The sequence below is a fragment of the Haliaeetus leucocephalus genome, unplaced genomic scaffold (assembly GCF_000737465.1).
Source record: "Haliaeetus leucocephalus isolate CR32 unplaced genomic scaffold, Haliaeetus_leucocephalus-4.0 Scaffold242, whole genome shotgun sequence".
Lineage (NCBI taxonomy): Eukaryota > Metazoa > Chordata > Aves > Accipitriformes > Accipitridae > Haliaeetus > Haliaeetus leucocephalus.
Window position 1 is genome coordinate 356,186 of NW_010972678.1, and position 17,121 is coordinate 373,306.

Below are 17,121 nucleotides of genomic sequence, written 5' to 3' on the forward strand. Positions count from 1 at the left end.
GCACCTCTGGGACAATAATTTGAATACCTACTGTTATGCTGCATGTAGCTACAACAACATCCAAACTGAAATATTCACAACTTTCTTGTTTATAAAGCTGTTGCACATCTGCCATACTACTCTCTGTGATATGAAAAGAAAAATAAAAAGGATATATTGCACAAGACTTGAAACACTGCAGTAAAACCTCCAGGCAGAGAAAATGTTATCAGGACATCAAGGAGCAAAGCAGTAGCAGATTCAAAGTACAGAGTGATCAATACTCAAACGAAGAAATAAAAGGGAAGCTATATACTCATTATCTTTCCTGTAACAAATGTAAGAGAAAACCCACCAGAATAATTAAAGGCACAATTTGCTACATCAGGAATCTGACTGTGTCTATAGTATGTAAAGGAAGATGGCTTGCAAAAGGACTAGTCCAAAGAATATAGTAATAAGTTACACCATCTAGGAATTAATATGTTATTTATTTTATACTGCAATGAAAAGAATAAAAGAAAGAAGAGACAAACAAGAAAATATATAAGAAAATATGTCTGTAAGGTTGTCAGAACACTGATCATGGGATTTTCAATTCCTGAGAAAATTGCATGGATAACAGCTGTGCTGACAATCACTAGACATGGGTGTACATTCCAAGCATTAGTAAAACATTATTTTCTTTCATTTTCTTTAAGCAACTACAGAAACAGGTTGCTCTGAACTTCTTTCCAGTAAATGAACAGCCACTCTATATAAGACAGCATCATTCAGTGATGAAAATATCATCAATCTGAAAGCTGGAAATGGAGGCTATACAGTATACAGGCTGGGCTTTAAATTAGAGTATGCTAAAGAAGTGATCAGTTATTAAGTAAATTAAACTGGTTGAATATGTCATACTTCTCAGTCTGACTAACTTTCTAATTCAGAAATACAGCAACAACTGATTTGCATGTGTTTTGGAAAAAAAGAGGCAAATAAAAAACAGTCTCCAAAATACGTTTCTAGAACTTCAGAGCTGTGAATGCTTCAGCACAGAGGAGAGACTTGTAACTGCTTCAAAGGGACACATATCAAGAAACTTCACATTTGAGTTTCTGTCTTGAAACCGAGCTATTTGTAGCTCAATTCAGTTGTGTAATCAAAGGTCTTTAATACCTTTTCACACATTCCAGAATAACCCACCTGGCCTTCTGCTGCTGATTGTCTCCTAAGATCTATGTGGTTGTAAAGGAAAAATGAAGCTGTCACTGTCTTTTCTGCAAGAGAGAAATAAGAGTTCACATTGACACAGAAACAAATAAAATCCAGGTTGTAGTACTTTGTAATACTTTCATTGTCACTGCTCTGATAGCACATCTTAAAAAAGCAGGTTAACCTTCTGTGATTCATGTATATTATTCATACAGGAAGGCAGTGGTATTACCTGCCATTAAAAAGTTCTTCAATATGCATGGAGGAAAAGCAGCACATAATAGCTAGGTACTCTCAATACTGTTCATACCAGTCTGTGTACATGGTGTTCCACAATAATTACTCACACTTTTTTTACTGTAGTCATGGCTTCACTTCAAAGAGGAGGAAAGTCATGAAAGAATGCATTTATGACAAAGTGTTTCATGTTAATTAATAAAATGAAACAGAGAGGCACTGTTAAAAAAAACAAACAAACACAAAAAATCTTGCATACATGGTAATGGCATTCTATACATTATTTTAAATATTTATGTAAATAAATATTTACATCTTTATGTAGATACATGGTGTTAAATAAGTGATACTACAAGAAAAAGCGAACAGATAACAGACACATTTTGCTACTTTATATATGTCTTTACAACTGAAAAAAACTGAACAATTAGGAAAAGAAACTGCTGAATCTGGATTACTATTTGTTATGAAATCAGTAGAAGAAAAGTTTCCAGGAGCGCTGAAGAAATGTAATATCATAACTTGAAAAAAACCTTAGAGTACTCCAAAAAGTTATAGATCAGTTATACTCACAGCAATTCTAAGTCTTAAAAACTATTTTAGAGAGTGCAAGTTTGGAAAAATACAGCTTGATTAACACAACAATTTGATTGTGTTTGTTTTTGTTTTTTTAAGTTCATGTCTTACTAATTTGTTGGATTTCAGTGTAAATCAAGCTGCCAGAATGATGGAGAGGTGCAGTAAGCATTGCTTGATAAGATTTTTTAGAGATCCCTTGTGAGGAGTCCACATCAAAGGCTAATGTTTAATGTGATGAATCATCTCGAAAGAGGAAAAAGGCTGATGCAATGGGCTATGTATTAGCTGAAGCACGGGAAAGATACAGTAAGTATGAACTGAAATCTTTCCAGTATACCGTAAGAAGTATATCATAAGAATGTCAACATCTAGTTTACAATAGGGATGCACATTGAAATTAGGCAATATACTGGTAGTTGTGCAGCTCTGCATTATGTGATTACCAAGGAGAAAAATCCTTTAGCGCACATACTGCTAAAGTACCTGAGATACACGTGCTGCTACCTACATGGCTTTGCTTCATTTTGCTTGACCTTGCCATATTGGACACTGCACAGCTCAAGCCTGCTATATTATAATTAGCTCATCTTACATTTCTTTTCTTTAAGCATGGCACTGCTACTAGCTTTTCCACTGCAATAAGGAGAAGGACTGGAAATCCCAAAGAGTTCCCTCTGTTCTACCTAACCCCAGCTGCAATATTTCTTCTTTTCCCTGGCAAAATGTTGGAACAAAACAGAGCACTGGGAAATCAGTGCTCAATCAATAGATATTAGGGGAGGAATTAATCTGTACTAGGATAGTGTTTCTCATACCAGAAGGATTCCCTTTGGGGACATTTTCATGTTTCTGTGCAATAATCTCCAGCTAGAGAGTAACAACCCTCAGGGGAAGTTCCAAGCTCCTATTCTTGATAAAAGATCAAATTATCTCTGCAGAAAAAAAGAAAGCAAGCTCGAGAGTGTTAGTAAAAAAGAGAAAGACATCCTCCCACCCTCACAGTATCCTGAATCCTTCCATTTCATTGTCTAGTAGCTTTTATAGTATTTTGAAACTAGATGCTATTAGGACGTCAAAGGTTGACCAATATATGAAATACTTAAAAGATGTTGCCTATTTCAATAAGTATCTCATATACACTAAATGAAGAATTTCTGGTGTCGGGCAAAACAGCTGGTGACTGATAAGGACTGATAGAAAAGTTAAATATAGAGACATTTTTCAGTGTTTAGCTTCATGGTTCAAATTATGACAGATTATGTAATTGATTTTATGAATGTCACAGCAAAATGCATAACACAACCACTGTGAAGGAAATGGAATATGAGTGAGACAGATTTAATCCATTTTCCTAGATTCATTTGTGTATTGTTGAATGAAAGAAGAAAATAAATAATAATACCATTGAGTAAACTACAGGCCAGTTAGATTTGAAATATAGGTACTACGTGTGTAAAGAAAACAATAGTTTTGTAGGACTTTATGTATTGGTCAATGAGGCACAATCTCACATTCAACAGAAGCCAGCAATCAGCACATTTTCTTTGTCCCAGTCTCCCTGTCAAACTAGAATTAAACTAGCAGCCTTCCAGTACCTAAAGGGGGCCTACAAGAAAGCCAGAGAGGGACTTTTTACAAGGACCTGTAGTGATAGGACAAGGGGTAATGGCTTTAAACTGAAAGAGGGCAGGTTTAGATTAGATGTAAGGAAGAAGTTCTTCACTGTGAAGGTGGTGAGGCACTGGAAGAGGTTGCCCAGAGAGGCTGTGGCTGCCCCATCCCTGGCAGTGTTCAAGGCCAGGTTGGATGGGGCTTTGAGCAACCTGGTCTAGTGGAAGGTGTCCCTGCCCATGGCAGGGGGGTTGGAACTAGATGATCTTTAAGGTTCCTTCCAACCCGAACCATTCTATGATTCTGTGAGTCTATGATAGAAACTAAACTTCAGACTCTGATGTCAAATGGATGCTGTATTAATATGTCTATTGATTCTTCTAAAAGTAGGGATGAGTCCTGTTGGAATTCTGCCACTTCAAAAATTAATTAGTCTTTAGACAAAAAAGTAAGAAAGTTTGACTGTAATAACTGATGATGAAAGCTCATAACTGGAACTGTGAGGCTGAGCCTTACATCTGTAGCTTAAATTGCAAAAAGAAAAAATGAAATTCTTTTCTTGATCTGAAAGATTAAGAAATTCAATTTCCTTTGGAAGGTGGGTCATAATTTCAGTTACACACAATTATGTCTTCATATTTTCAGGTTCAGGTTGTGATTTTTTTTTTAATCTAAAAATTTTGATTGAACAAATTTTTCCATACATTTTTAATATTAAGTGATCTATTTTCCTTCTAAGAAGAACATCCAGACTAGATAATTTTAAAAAACCCCGACAAAACAATGAAGAAGTATATGAGCACAGGAAAAAAGGATTTGATGTCTGCATGTGTTCTGCAGAAAAAAATAGTGCTATTACCCACCGAGGTGCTAACTGCTGATTTAACTACTGCTTAAGTATTAGTTTACTACAGGCATATTTTAGTACAAAGATGAGATAATTCAGAGAAATCTTGCCTCCTGTATTTCGTAGACTACCATGCAACATGATCACAGTAGTCCCTTCAGTTCTTATAACGTAAAGTCTGTGGAAACAGCAACTGATCACTAAAAAACTGACCAAATGGGGAAATTATCTGCAGAAAAGAAAAGCATTGATAAGGAAAATAATACTTGATGAAGTGATTAGGATTTGAGTGTAACCAGACATGTCATGGCTATATAATGGGTTGCAGAATCAGCTAGTGGAGCTGTATTTTCAAGAGAAATGCCCCAGAGTTCCTGGGGTATGCTTGACAGTTTTCTTCTAGTGAGCAACTAAAGAACAGAAAGCAACAGTAATACGTTGATTTGTATTTATTCAGCTATAGTGAATAGGGTCATAAACCTGACTGAAATCTGACCCTGAAGTTACAACAGTGGATTTTAGAGACTGAAACAGAGAAACACAGGGGGTGAGATTAAAAAAATAAATATTTAATTTAGTATTCTGCCTCTGACAGTTGTCATTAAGGTGATGTTTCATAGTAATATTCAATAAATTCAATGAGTGACAAAAATATAAAATCTCAAAGTTCTGTGATAATGGGTTTAATAAATCTTACTTATTTTAGTTTCAAAATATTAACCATTCAGTCTAATACTCCCAAAATTTGAAAATAAATTCAGTCAGCATTGCTAAATTTCACTTTCTTTCACTCTGATAATTACAGCTATCAGTATTTCATTTCTTTTGTTTCCTAGATTTTTTCTCTGAATTGATACATTACTCCTCATCTACTGGAGACATTTGCAAGCCTAAGCAGTTTCTCCTAATGATGTGCTGACTCAAGGGGTTTTTTTATGAAGCCTGAAATAAGGTGGGTTTTTTGTTTTGTTTGGCTTGGTTTTGGTTTTGGTTTTGGTTTTGGGGTGGGGTTGTTTTTTGTTTTGGGGTTTTTTAAAATTTATTTTGGAGTTTCTTTACAGCAGTTTCATATAGTTGTCACTATGAGTCCTGATGATCAATGATTCTCTTCTCACCTTTGAAGAAGTCCTTGTGGGAACTTATCAGCAGCAATTCAGTAATTATATGATCTTTCAGAGCAATCATGCCTTTGAAGTATGCTTTTTCCTTCACATTACCCAACATTTGCAATAACATAAAGTTTCCTTTCCATTTTATATACCAGGATACATATTTGCATCATATAATGCAGTTAGCTGAAGTCTATATTTGGACAGGTCTCTTTCTTTCATTTAAGTTTTTGATTCTGCAAAGTTAACACTGTCCTCTGTAAAAATTACAGGAATGAGCCATGAAGTTAGTGGTTAAATTATCTGTGGGAAAAGGAAAAGCAAACTTCTGGCCTTGACCACATAAGGAGTTACTAAATTAAATAGGGCCAGAGCCCTAAAAGCAAATGGCAGGGCACAGATCATGTCTGTATGTCTGAAATCTCTCCTGTAGTGTGTCTTCATCTCCCAAGACTTGCTTACGCATACTAGCAACTAAACAGTGCCTACCATCACAGGACAGTCCATGAACCAGTTCCGTGACCATGATTCATTTACCAGATGCAAGTCTTCAGGGTATCAAGCACTGAGTACAATGCTAATAAGTAGCTACTGTATCCTTGTCTCAAAGTAATTTTGCATGTGAATTGGGTCTTGCTGTTGTGTTACCATAACATATGTCCTTTTGATCAGGAATTTTGAAGGAGGCAGACTTTGGTCCCATATTTTGTTTTGTTGTTGTTTTTCTTTTAATTTAGAAACTCTTTTTAACAAATACAGAACAGTATTTAGACTAAAACCATCAGGTCTATGTGTTGTAAGCCTGTTTCAATGTTCAAAAATTCTAAGAAGCCATTTTCTTTGGACAAAAAAAAATTATAATAATAATAATTGCTCTTAAAGAACTTACTGTGCATCGAAGCTAATTATTGAATGACAGTGTTTTTTTTATCTTGTATCTATAATGTTTTTAACATGTGTTAGTTGGGATGCTTCCACTAGAAATAATTTTTTTTAAGAAATCTTCCATGCAAAACATATTTTTTCATGTTGTTCACTGTCCTTGGGATTGTGTTGAATTTCCACTCAATTATATACAAGATTATAACTTCCTATTTAATCTTTCTGTTTAATATGTAAAACATAAGGAGATCTTGTTTTACAAATGGAAAAGACATATATGAAAATTAAAATCAGATTAGTTTTGAACATTTTTGAACTCTTAGAAAAAGTATTGAGACAGATTCTAGCGTAGACACATATCATGTTAATTCCTAGCTTTAGATGGGAATCAATGTATGATGCAGAGCATAACTTAGATAATTTTGTCTTTCCAAAATAAGACATATATGTCATCAAGCTGAAATTAACTCAGAAAGTATTCTGGAACAGAGAAACAAGTTCAACAATAGACAAAAATTAGGTACTCATCATGTTAATTTTCATACTGTTTAGTATCTGTTTGCTTTTTCAGTGTCATTCTGCAAGAACAGTGAAGTATATGTGCTTAATAGAAGGAATCACTGAAGCACTTTTTAATAGGATGTGTCTCTTTCCTTCTCCCAAACATATCCTTTGCCAGAATGGATTAAAGAGGCAAATAACCCCTTACACATCCTTTTCATAAATAAGCTAATATTGACAGCACACTAGTTCTGCAAAATGTATGGCTACTTAAAGAGTTTGATCTATATCTTGCAGTTGTCAATGACCATCTACCCATTGCTCTCCATGATTTTTAGACCAAGATCTACAGGCTTCCTGTGTTTCCACACAGGTATACAATGAATACCTATGTAATGCTTTCTTTTGTCCTCTCCTCCCTGTTCATGTGTTAGTGAATAGGGTATGCCAGATGAAAATAAATCTACCCAAAACAATAAAACAAAATCCAAACATTCTGATCTCTCCTTCTTTTAACCAGTGATAGGTTATCAATAATATTCTGCAGTTCTTCTGGAAGCATTTTTTACTTATAACAAAACCAAGTAAACAAAAGCAATGAGTCATGACTGATGTTTATTTGAAAGCTTACTTCTGACTAGGAACATAACCAGTACATGGTAAATGCGTCAAGGAGAAATCCATCTTATCTAACTTCAGACACCTACAATTTATATCTAGACTAAGGTAAATGTTTTCCTTCTAGTAAAGGAATAAGAGAGGAAGTGAAAAGAAGGAGTACATCTGTTTTTTTAGAGTTGCTACAGGAAAGGATAAAATGCCCCCAATTTTGCCTTCCATTGTCTTCAGAGGGATTCTGTATGACTAATTAAATCTAGGTGACTAATCTTTAAGGCATTTAAGTCACATAAATTGCTCCTTTTCGAGGCCAGTTATGTTATGCCTTCATACCATATCTATCATCCAAAATGGACATCTCTATTGTCTTATTTACAGTGTTGTGGCAATGAAGGATAGTATCATTGAAGAAAAATACAGTTAAATAAGTTCAGTGTTCAATTTTTTTATGATAGTTTTAATTACACGAATTTGTATTTAAGAGCAAGATCACTATCACTAAAACTGTGAAATGAATGCTTTATTTTCAAATCTGTTGTTTTCCACTCATTTTTAATGGCAAAACACATGAAGAGATAAATTCTAGACAATGTAAATAGAGCTAAACCAAGTGGAATATCTCCACAGTCTTCTTTCTTTGAAAATCAGAGTTACTTTTAAAATATACACATCACACTATTGTTCTGTATTGTGGTCTACAGCTATTTAAAGAAATATGGAATTTCTTGGTTTATAGTATGGTCTCCAAATACCTAAGGATATACAAAAGTGCTATGCTTTGATAACATTCTGAGGTAATTAAGGTTTTGCTAAACTAATTTTCCTCTAAGGTCCTCTTAAAAAGAAGATAAAAAAAGAAAAAGCTGAAAAAGCAAACAACAAAATCGTTTCAAAAGCCTTGAAAATTACTTGAAAAATAAATTAGTGCTACACCAAGATTTCTATTAAGTGAATGCTTTACATATCACTCTACATGTACGAGAGATGATTCAGCTAATGACAGAGATGCTGTACAATGTCTATTAGTTTCCTACACAAAGGGTTGCAATATTTATTGGTATGTGGGCAAAAGGTAGTTGAAACTCCTTATAAGATAAGAACTCCTGTTATATTTTCTGTCATATCCTTCTTTATACATTATTTTTGTGAATATATTTGTATGGATTTGAATGAATGCATGTTGAGAACTAATAGACATCTTCATCATAAAGTGAACGGAAGCAAAAGAATTAACACCTTTGTGGAAAGCTGTTAATTATCCCACCAAACTGGTCACCATCACAAACATGTTCATAACAAAAGGAACTCTTTGACTGAAAACCTAATCCCCAGATCAAAATATTTCCATTAGGTTTGTCAGAGTCCACTGTGCACCAATAGGCTTTACCTACCCTCATCAGTTTTATCTGGGACCTCTGCCCACAGCTGCAATAGTGAGGGGGCTCGGGCTCCCAGGTCTTGCCAGAGCTGTATGATATATAGTCCAGTTGCCAGTTCTGTGTCTATTCCTGTCTACTGGTGACCTGACTTGTTGGCTGGACTTCCTGGATGAACCTTGGACCCGCCTGGTTTCCTCACTTTGTCTGAAGATCACTAGACCATCAATGGGAACTGGGTTTGTTTGGACACCCTGTGACTGTGTCCCTTGTTACCCCAGTCACTGTTCTTTCCCTTTGTTGTGGTCAGCCTTAGCTACTGGCTCGTCTTGCCTTGTGGAGCAGTCCCATTCCTGCTATGTCCTCACAAGCCTGTCTCTTCATCTGCCTTATCCTCATGGTCATGTGTTAACATCTTTCCAGGATCGTCTTTCCATCTAGTCCAGAAGCTGGCCTCTCAATATTCCTTGTTCAGCAGTTACATCCAAACCTTCCATTATAAATTGCAGGCTTATGTCTTCTCCCTGCCTTCACTGTCTGAAAACTCACATGATCTTCAGGTTCATCTTCATTTTCACACTGAACCTTTGAAGACTGGCCCTGTGGCAAGCGTTAGCATATGCACAGTAGGAACAGACTGTTCATTTCTCTAGGGTTTTTAATGAAAACACCAGGTTTAGCTTACTTGAATTTATCACAGGTTAACAAAGTAGATGTAATTTAACTTTTTCATTGACATAATCTCTGCAATAACATAGCCGAGTTGTATTACAAACATAACTTTAACTTGATAATCTTTATACTGCCTACATATTCAATTCTTTGCAACTGAAAAATACAGCATGGATGCGGTTGTTTGCAAATAGTTTAAGAATAGAATTGTATAATCCACTCCATTTAAAAACAGCAGTAATTGGCAGGGGAGTTTTACGAATGCTGAAATATGTAGGTGTTAGCAAGATCTAAAATTCGCATTGAATTTCAGTACTGTGTGCAGTGATCTGATCAACATTTTGTAAACTGAAACCTTATGTTGGACTAAGTTAAGGGAATATGCTACTGTTTCATTACTCTAGATCAGAGCTAATATTTTCTCCAACAAATGTATGAGCAGCCTAAATGTATTATCTCCTTTTTGTTTCCTGTCAGATGTTCTTTTCAATAGGATTTAGAAAATAAGGTTTACCCTGGACCTTGTAAGGCTTCCACCAAGTAACTATCGGCTTTTCCTGTTTTCTCAACACAAAGTTGCTACTGTTATTTGTGTGAAATTACTGCTACGTGGAGTTCTATCTACACAGCAATTTGTTCTATGATTCAGAACCAAATTATTATAGTATTAGTTACATATTAATACAAAAAGCTCTTGAAAATTAAGACAATTCAACATTACTTCAGAGGATCTTAAGACAATTTGTTTTCTTCTTATGGGCCACAGTCTTTTTTAAACATTTGATAACTTTCTTATTTTTCAGGCCTTGAACAGAAAGGGGAGAAGTGGATTATTAATGGTTCTGTATAAGCTTCTCTATAAAAATAGTTCGGTACACTTTCAATAAAGTAATGGAACTTTATTCCTTTATTTACCATAGACCTGTATTCCCATAAAAACAGCATGAAAAAGTTTAAGGGAAACAGTCAGTTTACATTGAAAGAAACCCCAAAGAAAGAGAAGGGGGGAAAAAAAAAGAAAGATAGGTGAGAGGAGGGCAGGAGAGGGTTTGGGAGGGGGAAGAAATGTTATTAGTAGTTTAAAAGCAAGTATTTTTTCAAACTGTAGCATGATAAACTCCTCCAAGCTTCAGTCCAATGCAACTGTGTGATGTAATGCCTATGGTTACAATAATTTTGGAATATAAACATACACTGAATAACAGACAGCGATAAGTAGTTATTCTGTATAGAATGAACTGTCTATGACCCTAAAGTAAAAAATGGAGCATAGAAGACTACAGGCTTGGGATGCTGTCAGGGGCCTTGAAAGTCCAGGCACATGATGATGTTAGAGGCCTCAAAGCTATAACTAAGTAGCTGTCAATTATAGTCATCAAACAGATGTAAACTTAGGAGCTAGAGCCAATTTCGGTGATAACAGGGTGAACAACGTAGGGACCAAGGAAGATCTGGAAGTCAGTTCCTGTTGCTGCTGCATAAACCTGTTTTAATATTGCTGCTTTGGATAAGCTATCACAGATATCAGGAAAGGATATAGGTATTGCACTGAATGTTAATACTTGTTTTCAGTTTATGCCTACATAGGGAGAAAGGTAGTTGCAGTAACGGTGGATACTTAATGTACATCTGCCTCAACTAATGTGTGTGTCTGTGTGTGTGTGTGCGTGTGCATGTGTGTAAAAAGCACATTGGAACTAACTGTGTGTGGGTTAACCAATAAATCTTGGCTAATAGTATGGACTATGTTGGGATTTCTCTTCCCCTTCTCCCCTCCCCAGCCTTGTTTTGAGTTTTGATAATTTACTCTTTAATTTGGATGCAACAAATTGTTAAGAAAATTATCTGTAGTAGTGGCATATCATCCAAACTTTATTTAATTTTCTTTTCCTAAGATTTTTCCCCATATATTATACAAATATAAATGACAAGAACTGTTAGAATGATAATATCAGTAAGTTTAACCTTACATAGATTTTTTGTTTGTTTGTCTAACTCAAAGTTCAGTAGTATTTATGTCAAGAAAAGTATTCACCAGTGCTGCTTATTTCCTTGACCTACTGTGGGCAGATGGTAGAGGCCATGCACACATGATCAACAGAAATCGCAAGAACGGAAGAGAAACCAGTCGTGCTGGGAGAATGGCACCCAAGAGGACACTAAACACAAGCCTGAAATTAGAAGAGTGATGTTTTCATAACAGCAGTTTGTGCTTGCAATTTTTTTCATCCTGGCAACAGTGTTAAAATATTAGCTTTGAAAAAAATCCAAGATTTCGGGACACTAACATACACATGCACACACAAAGAAATTCTCACTCTTTCTAAATTCACACTTTAAAAAGACTGAAGAGATCATTTACCTATTTTACTTTATTCTTTTTCCATTATTTTGTCTCCAAACTACAGCTCTATGGCTGGGGGGAAAAATTGAAATAATAATAATAATAATAATAATAATAATAATAATAAGACTTTATTTTATTAAAAGAAATAAACAAAGGAGACAGACAAAATTTATTAATTTTGATCAGTAGGACAGGTTGTTTACATACTCCTTGCTCAGAGAAAGAGTCATTAGCTAGAGAGGTAAATATATGTTTTGTAATTTTTTTTTCTTGTTTAATCATATGTGAAAAAATATATGTATATGAATGCACATATATGGAAAGGCAAAGAAACAGAAAAACAGCCAAAAAGAAAACAGATTTAATTGCATCTCAGACTGACTATGTTCCCTGTATATTTAGACTATATATCCTAGAGGGTGACATTCATGTTACTCTTTTGTTTTGTACAACACACAACATGTGATGATGCAATAATAGTTGTTTTTCTACATTACACTTTCAGAAATTGGATGATTCCTATCTTTATTTTCCCAATGGAGATAATGCCACTTGAAATGTCACCTGTTCAGAGTTAGGAACTATCAGAAATGTGCCATGCAACAGCTGCTATGCCCAAATAAACTGTAGAAATAGGGATGTAAATTTCAAAGTTTACTAGATGAGGTAGTAAGGGAGACTGAGGATAAGTTTACTTCTGAGACTGGATATATACAGCTGTTTCTATCCAATAATAAATTATGGTATTAAAAACATTCTCTCTGTCCTCAATAGAGTTGTAAAACCCCCATGTTTCCAAGCAGCAGTGCTGTAAGAGATTGAGGGTATGATGGCACTTTTAGATGGACCTAAAAAGCTAACTGTATTGCTGGATTGTCTGTGGACAAGACTTCTGAATTTATTTGTTTTCTGGCTTTGTTGGAGAGAGCCAGAGAACGTAATAAGTTAAGGGTAAACTTTTTCAGTATTTCTGACACGGTTTAATAAAAACAATATATTCTCATCACGTTTTCAAGATTTTCTGTATGTACAGCAAGTTTCTTTAAATAATCCATTAATAATGTGATTATTAAGATGAATCCTTGCACTTTGTAAAACCTCCGCATCCTTGGCAGTCATGGGAAAAATAAATGTTTTCTTTTGAGACAGGAAAATAGTAGCAGCTTACTTGGTTATTTCTGGCACCTCTGCTGCTAGATATGACCAAAATATTTGACTATGTGTCAGCTGAAAAGAAGCACATCCTAAACCTTGGAAGACTGATGATTTTATTCTTTACGGTTCCTTTGTTCACATTTAGATTATATTTATTTAATTAAAGATTCTTCAAAGGAGATGATACATAGTGTATCTTGTGTGGAGATGCAGTATTTAAAAGGAAGCAATGCTGGAAAATGTCTTCAAACTGTTTAGTAGTAGCTATCAAAAGCAGTCAAGTACACAGTTGTTTGCTGGTTGTGCTCAATTACATTTTTCATTAGTGGGTACATGCACAGCTTCTCGTATTGCTTTTATTATCACTTGTAAATTACCATAAGACTTATCCATCCAGAGAAACCCCAACATTTTCACTCCAGTTTTTGTAAAAACAACATAGTTTTGATTTTTTTTTTTTATATTTACAAACTAAAATACTATTTTGTCTTCCTCCATTTCTTCCATATCTGCCTTGCTCAATATTTCTAGAGACTGACCTAGTTAAAAGCAGCATATAAAAATATAATAAAAATCCAACATAAATCTGTAGAAAAGAGTTTATATGCTACTCACCCTCCCAAACCACTGCTGTGATATTAGAGGAACTTATGGTCTTCTCTTTGTTATCATTCGCTGAGGTTTTCCCCTTGAGATCATCAAAAAAAGACAAAATGGTAAGTAGAATGAGAGGCAGAGGTATAAAAAAATCCAATGTCTTGCTTTTGGGAGTCTAATTCTTGTTCCAGTGAGAAAGCAGAGAATGCTGACACTTCTGATGAAAATATGAGGAAGAAATAAATGTTCAGGTTGGATTTAGGAATGCTCAAACACAAATGGTACTTGCACATTTTCCGTGACTGGTACAGAGATTAGAAAACTTTGTATAAAAAATATTTCTAGCAAAGCCTATAAAAAGTTAGGTGCCATATGCCACAGCATTCACAGTAACATAAAGAGTTTCATATTTTCAGGTCTTTCTTATCACACATATATATTATGTCCAGGATGTATCACTTCTGATTCCATACTTCCACTAGACTTTTGTTTTCATTGTTGAATCCAGGTTCTTTTTATTATCAGAGTGTCTTCTCTGCTCTAGGTAGTATAAACGCTGTCTCCTTTGGTCTTTTCAAAGTATTTCTGTGGTCATCTACATTTATCCATCTTTTCCCTTTCATCCTTCAATTCCTCTTAATGACTTCCTGTTTCCACTTTTCTCGGGCTTTTAACAGTGTTATTTTGTATTTTAGACTTTATCCCATCTCAGTCATGCTGTTCTCCACAGCTTATCAAGTGCTAGCTCTAATCAACCTAACCAGATACTGTACTTAATCACAAGGCTCTTTGAAATTATTTCCTTTATTCCTAGACCACCATACAGGCTGTCTGTGTAGCCTTAAGGAGTCACTCTGTAAAATGCTTCTGAAGAATTTTTTGATCTGACATTCCTTCCAGGAACTTCCAATGAATCAGATTTAGGCAGGATTATGAGGGTTTTGTTGTTGTTCATGGAGGGGGGAGGAGGAGGGTAAAAATACTTGTGAATTACTAAATTGTCCAAGCCAGGAGCAAAGGCCTGACGTACCCTGGGAAGAGGGGAACTTTGTTTTATAGGACTAGATTACTTGTAGATGTTTGTTATATTTTGATGAGATTGTTAAAATTGCAATTACTCCAAAGATAAATCTAAGTTCTATCTACATAACATGCTTCATTCATGGCCGCTACAAGATTTTTTTCAGTATAATACTATTCTATTCGGTACATTTTCATGTTGCAGTCCCCTAAATTTTAATTCTCTCCATATATTTATGGCAAACATTCTTTTTGTCCTCCTTTAATATGGTTTGTGATTCGAAATGTGTTACACACATAGATTTAGTGAATTAACTGAGGGTAAAGCATTGTAAAATCATCTCTAGCATTTAGATCATGGGGACCTGGCATTCTCTCTTATTTGATGATTTAATATTGCAACATGAGACCATAAACCTGAATTAGGCCTCTGATTTTTAAAACAGTAATAGATGATTAAAGCTGATACTTTTCAGTGCTATGAATGAAGAGAACTTCCAGAAATGGTCCATTGCAAGTTCCTGCTTTACTTACATACAATTTGGATGATCTTTTAAATGTAAATTGCAGCTAAAACAGCTACAAATTTTAATGAATTAAGTTTAATTAAAATTATACTACCTATTTAAAAGATACAGAAACATTTTATTTAAGAATGTTTCATGTCATGGAACAAGGATCTGAAAAACAACAGGAATTCAGTTTAAAATAAAACATATAATACATCATAATTTATATCAATTGTAACTCTTTCAAAAATGACAGCAATCATTTGATATATTCAGTATTAGTGGCTACAACCATGGAAGAAGCTATGCTCCTGATCATACTCAACTTTTTACTAGTTCCTGAAGTTTGCAAGACTTTTCATATGACAGACCAAAAACTTAGCTGAATATGTTTTTTTTCCCTTATGGCTCATATGCGTGACTGAATTGTGTGTACATCATTCTCTATTTTTAAATTTTATTTGAAAGCTGTATACATAGAATCAAAGAATCATAGAATGGTTTGGGTTGGAAGGAACCTTAAAGATCATCGGGTTCCACCCCCCCTGCCATGGGCAGGGACACCTTCCACTAGACCAGGTTGCTCAAAGCCCCGTCCAACCTGGCCTTGAACACTGCCAGGGATGGGGCATCCACAACTCCTCTGGGCAACCTCTTCCAGTGCCTCACCACCCTCACAGTGAAGAACTTCTTCCTTACTTTTAATCTAAACCTGCCCTCTTTCAGTTTAAAGCCATTACCCCTTGTCCTATCACTACCTGCCCTTGTAAAAAGTCCCTCTCTGGCTTTCTTGTAGGTGCCCTTTAGGTACTGGAATTCCAGGTAGATAACATCAGCTGCTCTTCTGTTGTCTGCCAAGGTTGTAAACCCATCATAGAAGCCCACCAAATTTGCCAGGCACGATTTGCCCTTAGTGAAGCTATGTTGGCTGTCACCAATCACATCTGTATTTTCCATGTGCCCTAGCATAGTTTCCAGCAGGATCAACTCCATGATCTTGCCAGGTGCAGAGGTGAGACTGACTGGCCTGTAGTTCCCCACGTCTTCCTTTTTTCCCTTTTTAAAAATGGGGGTTATGTTTCCCCTTCTCCAGTCAGTGGGAACTTGCCTGGACTGCCACAACTCCTCAAATATGGTGGATAGTAGTTTAGCCACTTCATCGGCCAGTTCCCTCAAGACCCCTGGATGCATCTCATCAGGTCCCCTGCAGCTGTGCACCTTCAGGTTCCTTAGATGGTCTTGAACCTAATCTTCTTGTACAGTGGGCCCAGTGGGCTTCATTCTCTCAGTCTCTGCCTTTGCCTTCTGTGACTTGGGTGGCGTGGCTGGAGCACTTGCCAGTGAGTCCTCATTGAGGACCTCAGCCTTCTCCATATCCCAGGTAACCAGGTCTCCTGTTTCCTTCCAGAGAGGGCCCACATTTTCCCTAGTCTTCCTTTTATCATTGATGCACCTATAAAAGCTTTTCATGTTGCCCTTGATGTCCCTGGCCAGATTTAATTCTATCAGGGCTTTGGCTTTCCTAATCTGATCCCTGGCTGCTCGGACAATTTCTCTCTATTCGTCCCAGGCTACCTGTCCTTGCTTCCACCCTCTGTAGGCTTCCTTTTTGTGTTTGAGTTTGTCCAGGAGCTCCTTGTTCATCCATGCAGGCCTCCTGGTGTTTTTGCCTGACCTCCTCTTTGTTGGGATGCATCGCTCCTGAGCTTGAGGGGGGTGATCCTTGAATAGTAACCAGCTTTCTTGGGCCCCTCTTCCCTCCAGCATTCTATCCCATGGTACCCTACCAAGAAGATCCCTGAAGAGGCCAAAGTCTGCTCTCCTGAAGCCCAGGGTAGTGAGCTTGCTGCGTGCGCTCCTCACTGCCCTAAGGATCTTGAAC